The sequence below is a fragment of the Hyperoodon ampullatus genome (assembly GCF_949752795.1).
Source record: "Hyperoodon ampullatus genome assembly, chromosome: 14".
In the NCBI taxonomy this organism is placed as follows: Eukaryota; Metazoa; Chordata; class Mammalia; order Artiodactyla; family Ziphiidae; genus Hyperoodon; species Hyperoodon ampullatus.
Window position 1 is genome coordinate 30,114,921 of NC_136927.1, and position 12,996 is coordinate 30,127,916.

The window sequence follows — 12,996 nt, forward strand, 5'->3', positions numbered from 1 at the left end:
AAAAAAAAACTTCAAGTGCATGAGACGACCAGGATGGGGCTCCACGGTGCGATCATGTCTGTGCCTTCAGAGAGGAAGTGACGGGGAGTTTGGGCAGGTGTTGTGTAGAGAACAAACGATGAGGTCTCTGAGGGCAGGGCTGGGGTGGAACAGGAGTGGGGAGGCTGAGCCTGTGTGCGGGGGAACATTTGGGACAAGGCGCCTGGCTGTCGTTTCTGTAGCTGAGATGGTCCCAAGCACCTGCCCTGCCTGTCAATCTTGCTGCTTGGAAGGCAATCCTATAGGAGAAGGGGAGAGGAGCTGACACCAGCCGTGGAGCTTTAAATATCTTACATGGATCATCTTAATTCTTAAACAATTTTCTTTCTTTCTGAAAGCTCAGTCACATTTATTTATTTATGTTTAATTTTATTTTATTGTGGGAAGAACATTTAACATGAGATTTACTCTCCTAACACATTTTAAGTGCACGATACAAGACTGTGATTGTAGATGCAATGCTATACAGCAGGTCTCCAGAGCTTCATCTTGCTCAACTGAAACTGTATGCCCACTGATTAGTGACTCTTCATTTCCTCCTCCCCCAGCCCCCAGCAACCACCCTTCCACTCTCTAGGCTCCGAATTTGACTATTTTAGATTCCTCATGTAAGTGGAATCAAGCATTATTTGTCATTCTGTGTCTGGCTTATTTCACTTAAGATAACATCCTCCAGGTTCATCCATGTTGTCCCATATTGCAGAATTTCCTTCTTTTTTTTTTTTTTTAAGGCTGTATGTATACACCAGATTTTCTTTATCCATTCATCTGCTTAAGATAATTCTTCAGTACTTTTATGTGTTTTTTTGTTTTTTATCTTTTGGCCACACCGCATGGCATGTGGGACCTTAGTTCCCTGACCAGGAATCAAACCCGAGCCCCGTGCAGTGGAAGCGCAGAGTATTAACCACTGGACCACCAGGGAAGTCCCCTTCAGACTTTTATGTATTCCCATTGCACTGATGAGGAAAGACAAGCTTAGGGAGGACCAGTAGCTCACCCACCCAAGTGGCAGAGCTAAAATTCAAACCAGGCCACCTGATCCAAAGCCCACACTCTTGACCACTTTGTAGGACAACCTTTTCCAGAAAGACCCTGGTGCTACAGGTTCATGATCAGAAGGTGACAGTCCCTTTATCTGGGGGACCTGTGACATCAATGGCTCCCTCAATAAGTCCAGGTCAATCCAGCATCATCATGAGAGTGAGCAAAGATGCCTCAGTCTGTGTCCTGTGTGGTCAGCCACCCCCGCTGTAACAAACTTGGAGATGTGTGCACATTTCCACTCTTCCAATTCTGTGCCCTCAGTGTGCAGCAAGAGAATAAAAATAAATTGCAGGGCTTCCCTGGTGGCGCAGTGGTTGAGAGTCTGCCTGCCGATGCAGGGGACACGGGTTTGTGCCCTGGTCTGGGAAGATCTCACATGCCGCGGAGCAGCTAGGCCCGTGAGCCATGGTCACTGAGCCTGCGCGTCCGGAGCCTGTGCTCCACAATGGGAGACGCCACAACAGTGAGAGGCCCGCGTACCGCAAAAAAATAAAATAAAATAAGATAAATAAATTGCAGCACGGGGGAAAGAGAAGGGAGTAAACTACCAAATCCAGCTGACCTGAGTGAGTTAGAGGGCTTAGCAAAGGGAAACAGCACATGCAATGCGATGGCCTCCAGTCCCAGGTGGTTATATAACCTCTCGCTCTAGCCTTAGCTGCACCTTGGAACCACCTGGGGAGCTTTAAATACTACCGACTGATGTCTGGGTCCCAGGCTCAGAGATTCTGATTTGACTGGTCCATGGTATGACCTGGATGTGGAGAGGTTTTAAGTTTCCCCAGGTGATTCTAATATGCAGTCAAGTTTGAGAACTGCTGGGATCTCAGATTTGGGTGGGAAGGCTTCTAGAATAGGGCAGTGCCTCTCAAGATGTGGTCTGTGGACCCCAACATCTGAATCATCTGGACATCTGGTTAAAAATGCACATCCCTGGGTCCTACCCCCAGAAATTCAGATTCAGTGTTACTGGGAATGGCCCAGGAATCCTCATGTTTAATGCACTCTTCCTGGGTGGTTCTGAGACACTCTGAAGTTTGGGACCTTCCAGAATTGGGTGTCATCAGAGCCTGCAGCTGGTTTTTATCAAGGCGGCTGTGAAGAAGCAGGAGGAAAAATGAGCTAAGACAGAGGCAGAGGCAGGCTCAGGGAACTCGGGGACAAGACCCCATAATTCTTGAGCATTCCTGACACCTAGAGAGAGATGGAAGGTTCTTGTAGGCAAGGCCCAGGGGAGACAAAAAAAAAATGTATAGACTGTTGCCTCTAAAGATTCAAATGGGCTGTTTCATCACACACTGAGGTCAGGCAGGGGTGGTCTGGGAAAGGGATCCTGAAGCCGGGGGCAGTGATGGTGACCACCAGAGTGATCACCTGCCTCGAATGACTGCTTGACGGTCCTTGTCCCTCCTCCCCTCTCACCCTGAGTCTGGGGTCTGACAAAGCACAGAGGGCTGGTCTGTTCTTCCCCACCCCCAGAACCAGCACAGCACTAACAAATTCCTAAGCCACTGTGATGGCTGAGGATAAAAATGTGGGCTAGAGGGGGAAATGGATCATAAACAATAATGCTAGGCATGCTTCATCAGAATTAAAAACTTTCCGCATTAAAAAACACTCTCAAAAAGTGAAAAGATAACCCACAGAATGGAAGAACATTATTTGAAAACCATATCTGATAAGGGTCTACTATCCAGAACATATAAAGAACTCTTACAACTCAGCAATGAAAAGACAAATAAGGCAATTAAATAATAGGCAAAGGACTTCAATAGACATTTCTCAAAAGATGATATATAAATAATAGCTACTAAGCCCATGAAAAGATGCTCAACATCATTGGTGATTAGGGAAATGCAGATCAAAACCACAATAAGATGCAACTTCACACTCACTATAATAGGTAGAATTAGCAGAATGGAAAATAATACATGTTGATGAGGATGTGGAGAAAAAGGAACCCTTATGCACTGCTGGTAGAAATATAAAATGGTGCAGCTGGTGTGGAAAATAGTCTGGCAGTTCCTCAAAATCTAAACATAGAATTATTATATGACCTAGCAATCCCACTCTTAGGTATACAACCGAAAGAACTGAAAACATGTGTCCACACAAAAACTTGCACATGAATGGTTTACAGCAGAATTATTCACAATAGCCAAAAGGTGAAAGCAACCCAAATGTCCATCAACCCATGAATGGATGATGAATGGATAAACAAAATGGGTTATGTCCAAACAATGGAGTATTATTAGTCCATAAAAAAGAATGAAGTGCTGATACATGCTACAAGGTAGATGAACCTTGAAAACATACTGTGTGAAAGAAGTCCACATATTGTAGGATTCCGTTTATACGAAATTTCCAGAATAGGAAAATCCAAGAGACAGAAAGTAGATTAGTGAGTTCCAGGGGCTGGGGCAGGGGTGTATGGGGAGGAAGGAACAGGGAGTGAGTGCTAATAGGTAAAAAGTTTCTTTGGGAGTTTTTGGAAACATTCTGGAATTAGACAGCAGTAACAGTTGTACAATATGGTGAATATAATAAAAAACCACTGGATTAAAAACTTTAAAATTGTATACTTTATGTTATGGGAATTATGTCTTGATTAAAGATTTTTAAGAAAAGTTTTTAAAACATTAAAAAAATACTAGATATCTGGGCTAAGTGCTATACATATATCAAATATCGTGTTTCACTCTTGAAAGAATCCTCTGAAGTACTATTGCTGAGAGACTGCTCTGGAGCCAGACCGCCTGGGTTAAAATCTCACAAAATCAGCATCTCGAAGAGATATCTGCAACCTCATGTTCACTTCAGCACTATTCCCCAGAGCCAAGGTATGGAAACAACCTAAATGTCTGTCGATGGATCAACGGATTTAAAAATGGTATATTATTCAGCCTAAAAAAGAACGAAATCCTGCCATCTGTGACAACATAGATGAACTTGGAAGACACTATGCTGAGTGAAATAAGCCAGACAGAGAGGGACAAATATTTCATTATCTCACTTACAGGCAGAATCTAAAAAATAATAATAATAATAACAAAAGCCAAACTTATAGTAATAGAGAGTAGAATGGTGGTTACCAGAGGCAAAGGTGTGAGGGGAAAGGGAAGATTGTTTATAAAGAAGAAAGAGGGCTTCCCTGGTGGCGCAGTGGTTGGGAGTCCTCCTGCCGATGCAGGGGACACGGGTTCGTGCCCCGGTCCGGGAGGATCCCACGTGCCGCGGAGCGGCTGGGCCCGTGAGCCATGGCCGCTGAGCCTGCACGTCCGGAGCCTGTGCTCTGCAACGGGAGAGGCCACAACAGTGAGAGGCCTGCATACCGCCAAAAAAACAAAAACAAAAACAAAACAACAACAACAAAAAAAAGCGGTTAAGATGGTAAATTTTATGTTATGCGCATTTTACCACAACAAAAAACTGGGCAAAAAAAAAAAAAAATCTCAGCCCTGACCTTGCTGGCTGGGGGGCCTTGCCTTGGTCATTTCGTGTCTTTGCACCTTAGTATCCTTTTCCATATATTGGGGAAAACAATCGTACCTTGTGCCTGGAGCACCTAGGATGTTGACTATTGTTATTTTCACAATCACACACAATCAGATTAGGAAACTGAGACCCAGAGAGATGAGCTGTCTAAGGTCCTGTAGCTGGGCTATGAACCAGACAAAGTCTCTAGGCTCCTAGAAGGACAGTGAGGAAATTCAAGCCATCCCCTTTTTCCCCATTTGTTCAGACAGAGTTCATTCTGAGACCCATCTGCAAAGTAAGAAATATGCCCATTGAGCTGCCCATGAGAAGGCACAGAAAAATGAGAACATTGCCCCTGTTCAGACACAGAGCTGACCAGATCTTTCTCCCAGCCCCGCACCTGGGATGTGAGTAAGCAAAGTGGGTCGAGGATCCCACCCCACAGGCCTTCCTCTGAGTCACCGGCAGGAAGTTTCTCCTTGCTGCCTGGGTTTGTTTCCCCTCTCTGCTGTATTAGGCACTGCTAAGCTTTGCAAACTGACTCACTCTGGGATCCAGGGGGCTGTGGAACTGGGCCTTGACCCAAAAACCATCCACAGGAGAATGTCCTACACAGCAAGATCTGCTGCCTCCAGCCCACAGAACCCCAAACCATGTACCAAGTTCACACCCAGAGTGACAGAGGTGGGGACCTGGAAGCTGCAACAGGAGTTCGGGGCGGGGCCGGGGGGGGGTCTGCTGTCAGCTATTATGAGGCCGGCCACCAACGCAAGGCAGGGCGAGAACAGGGGTCAGTGGACATCCTGAGAGTAAGGACCTTTGTCATGGTCCTTGCGTAAGAGATGAGTTTGGTTTAAATTTGGTTTCAAACTATATTCATGCCACAGACTATCCAGAACTGTTTGGGGTGTGGCTCTGAGAAATACAAAGAGGAAAAAGGCTCTGGCCTCCCAGGGCTCAGAGGCTGGAGGAGAAAGAGCCATGGGACTGAACAAACACAAAGGGTGAGTCTGGAAGAGTCCAGAGGACTGTGGGCTCCCCGCTAAATCCAGATGTAAACATCCAACTGCCTCTTAGCGCCTCCAGCTGGATGTATGTGCCAGATGGCAGAGGAAAGCCTCCCAGACAGGCCCTGATCCCTGGAACCTGTGAGTTTGTTACCTTAGGTGGCAAAGGGGAAGTTGCAGCTGCAATTAAGTTAAAGCTCTTAATGATGGGAAGATTATCCTGGATGATCCTGATGGGCCCAATATAATCACAAGCAAAGGGTTCCTACAAGCAGAAGACCTCTCCCAGCTTTGGTGTGAGGGAGACGTGACTGCAGAAGAAAGGCACAGAGAGATGCGATGTTGCTGGCTTTGGAACTGGAGGAAGGGGCCACAAGCCAAGGGAGGCAGGCGGACTCCAGAAGCCGGAAAAGGCTCTCCCCAGAGCATACAGAAGGAACACAGCCCTGCTGACACCTTGACTTTAGCCCAGCGAGACCTGGGTCAGACTTCTGGCCTCCAAAACTGGGAGATAAGAAATGAAATGTTTCAGGCCACTAAGTTTGTGGACATTTGTTAGGGCAGCAGTAGAAAACTAACACAACATCTGACGAGCATCTCAAATCTACCATCTGTCTCGGTCAACAGCAGTTCCAGGTGCTCAGCCCAGGCACTTCAGAGGCACCTCTGACTCCTCTCTCCCGCTCACGCCTGGAATCCCATCCATCAGCAAATCCACCCCACTCTCACCACCGCCACCAGCAGCCTGTCCATGCCACCATCCCCTCTCCCCTAGATGACTGTCCCCGGTTCCACTTCTGCCTCCTTACACTTCAGTATCAACACAGAGGCCAGCACAGCAATCCTGTTAGTCCGCCTCCCTTATTTACTCAAAACCCTGCAATGATTTCCCAGGCAAGACCTTACTCTGTCCTGCAAGGCCCTTCACAGTCCAGCCAGCCTTCAGTCACCTTTCTGCCATCAGCTCCTTTCCTTCCCCAGCCATCTTTGTCTCTGTAGTGTTCCTCAAACACACTCCAAATGCCCCTACCTCAGGGCCTTTGCACATGAATGGTCCATCCCCTCGCCTGTTTTGGGCCTTTATTCAGATATCATCTCTTCAGTGAGGTCTTCCTTGAGATCATATTTAAAGCTACAGCCTCATCCTTGACTTTCCTTGTCTCCAAGGTGAACATATTATTGTCCAAACTGAGATGGTTTTGAAACTATCAGTAATTACCCTAAAATAGCAGATTTAAACTGGGACAGGCCCCAAACCCTCCCTCCCTGATTTATTTTTCTCCATAGCACCTGCTACTTTTAAACTACATATTTTACTCATACATCTTATGTATCATCTGCCTCTTCCCCTCCTCCTACTCATAACAGCAGGGATTTCTGTCCACTTTGTTCATCTCCTCAGTACACAGTAGTTGTTCAATAAATACGTGCTGGAGGAAGGAATAAATGGGCCTCAGAAGAGGAGGTCTTAACCCAAAGGGTTGGTCATGTTGCTAGGGGAACCACTGACCGAAATCACCTGCCCTGGCCAGGCCCGATACAACAGGAGGTCCTGGTAAGGAACGCGGAAATAACAAGCTACCACCAACTGGAATAATTCAGGAAAGGTCAAAAGGAGAGAGGAGACGCCAGTCCATATGTCCTACCAACCTCCCAGAATCCTTCTCACTGGAATCCATCTTGGCTGAGCGATGTGTGTGCCACCAGTAAGGACCCCGAGTCAGAATGATTGGCCAGAGACAACCCGGAAACTAACCCCATCACCATAAAACCCAAGACTGCGAGCCACGTGGCAGAGCAGTTCTCCTGGGCTAAGACTCCACAGCTCACCACCCAGGCGCCCCTTCCCAATAAAGTCTCTTGCTTTATCAGCATGTGTATCTCTTCCAACAAGTCATTTCCGAGTGTTAGACAAGAGCCCCCTCTCAGGCCCTGGAATATCAACAATATCAGAGATGGCTTTTGGAGAAAGTAATACCTTGAAGGGCAAGCAATAAGATAGTCATATGGTAGAGGAGGAGGAGAAAGAGAGGACGAAAGGACAGGTCAGTCTAAGAAGAGGGACCAGCTAGGCAAAGTGTGGTGTTAATAAGAAAAACAACCACCAATAGCAACAGTGATAGCAGCACTATCTCCTGGGTGCTTTGCTCTGGCCTTGGCATCTTGCTAGGTGTTCGTCATGTGCTGCCTCATTTAATGCATGTAACACACACACATGATGGATGAAATGCAGAGCCCAGAGATTAGGTAACTTGTTCAAGATCACGCAGCTGGTAAGCAGCAGGCAGGGAATTAAACCAGGCAGCTTGACTCCATGGATGAAACAGGTCAAGGAGATGGAGAAAAGATACTGTGGAGAAGAGAACAATCTAAGCAAACACATGGAGTCTAAGGAAAGCCTCCAAAAACTAGCAAGGGTTTGAAGGAGCCGAAGTACAGTCAGGAGATTTCGGGGAGAGGGGAGCTAACCGTGGACGGGGCCCAGGTCTCAGGCCTTTGCAGCTTCCAGCACCCCCGCCCGTGTCCAGCATTCCAAGGCTCTGAGCACTGGGACACTGTATCTAATAATATCCATGAGATTTTTCCAAAACATTCCCACGTGGCCCTGAGTTGAGAGGACTGGCTTTGGTCTCTGGGTTGTGGATGCATCCAGCACGTGGGTCACCCTCTGGAAAACTGGGTGCTGTCCATCTTGGTGAGCTACCTTCTATCCTCACAGAGCTGCCCATCCCGTCGTCAAGTGAGCTCCCTGATACGGTTTCACACGTGGAGGGGGCAGGGCAAGAGTTTCGCTGTGGGTGAGCTGACCAGTTAACACAGCTCAGGTTGTCTGGCTCCTTAGCTCTGCAAACCTCCAAAGTGTGAGCAGTCAGGCCTCCTCCAACATCCCTGAGCAGGAAAATGTCCGCTGCAGTGGAACAGAGGCTAGGAGCTCAGGCCCAGATCAGACAGCTCTGCCTCTGGCTGTCCTTGTGATCCAGGATAAGGTATTTATGTCTCTAAGCCTCTGTCTCCTCATCTGTAAAATGGGGATGTGGTAAGAACTGAATAAAACTGTGGTGATGGCATCATCAGTTTATGCATATGTCAATACTTAAGTGCGGTTTATTGCGATGTCAATTAGGTCTCAATAAAGCTGTAAAAATGCACATTTTAGTAACAATAATAATGGCAATAATAATTATAAACTGCTTAGTCTAACGCCTGAAACATCTTCATTAAATGGAAGACATTTTGGGTTTATTGTCATTAGTGGGATGGGGCCAGCACAGCAGAGTTTCACCCGTCAAGGGCCAGGAACTGTGCCGGGGAAATGACAGCCCCATCTAATCCTCATGACCACCCCATCAGTCAGTGTAATCCCAATTTCACATAGGAACAAAGTGAGACTCAGAGTCCACATAGAATGTTCTAGAACAAGCATGCACTAGTGGCAGGTGAAGCCAGGCAGAGGAGAAGAAAGCAAATCGAAGGAGAGGCAAAAGGAAGCCCTGAGAGGGAGACAGCCGACAGCACAAGGGAATTCTCTGAGCTCCTGGGAGGAAGGGACGTTGGGCCACAGTGATGTGCCTGAGGAGGACGCAGCCTGCATCCTCAACTCTCTGCTCAGCCACTACTGCCCTGCAGAGGCACCGCCCCAGGTCCGGATCTGCTCCCTTTCTCTGCCTGCAGCAGCTGCGGGGAACGAAGGGCACAGCCCCCTCCAGCCGACAGAGGGGACTGGGGTGGACGAGGGGAGCTGTCCAGGAGCTGATGCCTCTGTTATCCGTGCAGAAACCTCCCGAAACAGAGCCCCTGAATGGGGCCTGCGTCGAGCGCTGCTCAGGTCGAGGGTGCACTGCAATCACCAGTGTTAAGTTGTGCGTTCTGCATCTCTGGTGTCTTTCTTCTTCACCAGCCACAGTAATGACAGTAATAACAATAACCACACAGCCTTGCACTCGTGGCTTCATCCATTCTAACAAGGAGGCATCAGGGACGTTCTGCACCTGTGTGTGTCCTCTGACCGCCCAGCGAGTATCTACGGAGGACTTGCCAGGTGCCAGGCTCTGTCTTAGGGCTGCAGACACGGAGGCAAATAAGACATACAAGTTTCATGGCTTTGGGAGTCTAAATTCTAGAGGGGATCCGCGGGGAGGGGCATATGGATAAAAGCAGACAGACAGACATGGTAATGTCACAATATGATAAGGACCGTGAAGGAAATGAAGTGTTGGGCTAGAGAATAAGAGGAGAGAACTTACTGGGTGGACAGCAAAAGCCTCTTAAAGAGCTGGCCGTTAAGCTGAGACCTGAAGGACAAGACAGAGCCAGGGCAATCATGTTTCAGGCAGAGGGAAGTGCAAAGCCCACAGGGAGGAAAGAGCTTGGCACATTCTGGGAGGTGACAGAAGGTCACTGGGTAGCACTGTGATTTTTAAGTGTGTTCATATCAGGTTCAACTCCTGGCACAGCTACCTACCGGCTTGTATGAGCTTGAGAAAGCTGCTCTCTGTGCCATACTGCTCACAAACGAGGGTGATAATGGAATCCAACTCATGGAATGATTGGGAAGATTAATCTAGTTGATTCACGTGAAGTGCTTAAGACACAGCATATAGTAAGTGCTCGATAAATGTCAGCTATTATTTTTAATCATTCCCCTGACTGGTTACCAGGATTCAGCAGCGAAGAGTACATTCAGGGCTGAGCATTTAGATCAGATTTGCCTCTGCAAGATCCTGCGTCGCGTTTCTTGCTGGGGTTCTCACTCACAAGGCAGTCAGCAAATATTTGTTGAATGAACAAATAAATGAATGAGTGGGCTTCCTGATTCCCTTATCTCTGAGCCACTGAAATGCACTGTCAGGCCCCCTTAGGATTAGGTTTCCTTTGTAAGCAATGTGATCTGGCCCGGAATTTTATGTTCCTGGAATTTTGCAGAAAAGAAAGGTGGAAGGGAGATGACTATTAACCACTGTCTCTGCAAACACCAAGCCATCTGCACCCCGTTACCTAAGCACAGACCTCTGTGGGTGCCGAATTTCAGAGCCCTCAAAGTTGGAAGGGATTCCGAGAGCTTGGATCCCTCAGGCTAGGCTATTCTTGGAAGCTGAGCGCCATGCCTGCCACAGGGAGATGAGTCATGCAGAGGGTGAAGGCTTGATGGATTTCTCCATGGCAGCAGCTATTTATCAGGGTACATCTCTAGACCACAGAACAAAGAACGTGAAAGGAGGGATGAGCTTCTGACTTGATGCTACTTAAAACATTATCACCCCCATCTGCATCCTTGCATCGTACCCAGATGATAACGCTGGGACCCTCTCACCATGCAAACTCCCACTTCAAGGAGGTCAAACGCTGTCCTTTGACATACTGTCCCCTGTCATATTTGAACAGCCCTTTGAAGAGCTTGTAAAGTGGTTCCCAGCCCCTCTCCACCCTCCAAGCTTGGGCAGCCCATTCATCAATTCTTATCTTGTGTATTCCGTCCCCAAGAATTTCTTTGTCTCTATTACATCTAAGATCTTGGAAGATCTTGTATTGCAGAATTCACCCTTGCTCATAAAACTCGAGCTGTGCCTGAAAGCAGAATTACAGAGGTCTTATTTCATTTTGTTTTTGCAAAGTCCCAACTGTGAAAGAGAGTGACATGCCATAAACAGTTTAAACGCCAATAATATAAATAGCCGCTGTGGGGCAATTTCCTCAGATTTCACACGCTCTGAGTTCACCATGAGGCAACGGGACCCACTGCTGAGCCTTTGCACACTTATTACAAGGGACAGGGAGTGGGGATGGAGTGGGAGCTGTCGCCCCGCGTTCCTGGCACCTGGTTAATTCCGCTCGCCTGGCTTCCTTTGTTCTTCCCGAACTGCCTGGAGACGTTTCTCAGAAGTCAGCCTCAGCTCACACTTTGTTAAGTTCTGCTCCTTACATATGTTCCCAGAAAGTTGCTCCAAGTGAAGGCAAGTTAATTAAAAACCATATTCAATCAAACTGTCACTTTATTTATGAAAAAGTGTCGAGTGGCTGGAAATGGCAGGCACAAGCACTGAAGATTAATGCTCAAAATTTGTTCTGATTAAAAGTACGATCGAGGCATTAAGAAAGCAAGCACCGTGAACCCAGGGGGGCCTTAAGCCCCACATTCTTCCATTTTCAAATACAACTGAGGACAGTTATAAATACAAATAGAACTTCTCTCTGCCCAGAAGGCAGAAGAAGACAAAGCGTCTAGCCGGAGCTGGTTATTTTGGAAGGGGAACATACTTCAGATGTGCTTAGAGGAATCTCTCCCCACACCTGCCTGTTTCTTAAACGGCGCATACTCCAAATGTGATGTTCCCTGGATCTGAGTCATACTGTGGAACTGATATTAAGACGAGTGGGAGCCTCAGAGACTCTCTGACCCTACTCCCTCATTTTTCAGATTGGGAAGCTAAGACCTATGGACAGAAAATAGCTTGCAACAACATGGGTGGACCTTGGGGGCATTATGTCCAGTGACATAAGTCAGAGAAAGACAAATACTATATGATCTCACTTACATGTGGAATCTTAAAAAAAAAAAACAACTTGAAGTCATAGAAAAAGGGGTAAGATTTGTGGTTACCAGGGGTGGGGGGAAATTGGAGGAAGGTGGTAAAAGGTACAAACTTCCAGTTATGAGATAAAGAGGTATTGGGGGGTGTACACTGCTGGGTGGTATATTTGAAAGTTGCTAAGACAGGAAATCCTAAAAGCTCTCATCGCAAGGAAAAAAACATTTTTTCTTTCTTTCTTTTTTTTTTGTACCTATGAGATGACAAATGTTAAGTAATTGTGGTAATCACTCTGCAATATATGTAAGTCAAATCATTATGCCGTACACCTTAAACTTATACATTGCTGTATGTCAATTATCTCAATAAAACGAACGGGGGCGGGGGGGAGACAGAAAATGAAAGAAGAGGACCTGGAGTCAGAAGGTCTAAGGTTAGTGTCACTTCCAGAACTTGTCAACGTCCAGAAACCTTATTTTTCCACAGAGCTACGAATCTTCTGGTCTATTTTATCCAGCAGAGAAATCAGTTCTGACAAAGCCCACCTAGAAATAGGTGGCTTTTACCTGCCTCTGCAAACAAGGGATGCTTCTCCTGTATCCAGTGGTTCCACTTCACCCAGACTTGAAACATCCAAAATGTCATATGGTCACACCCACCTCCTCTTAAATGAAATTATAAGAGGGCTTTGGAAAACAGCTGTTCTCCAAGCCGATAAGCTGAATCCAAAGATCAGGAAGAACAGTATAGAGTCTCTCACTTGGATTTGGGTCACCAGCCACGGCAGGCAGAATTCTAAAATGACCACCAATGACCCATACCCTTGTATGATCTCCTCCCCTTGAGTATGGGTGGAATCTGTGAATATGATGGGACATCACTCCTGTGATTATATTACA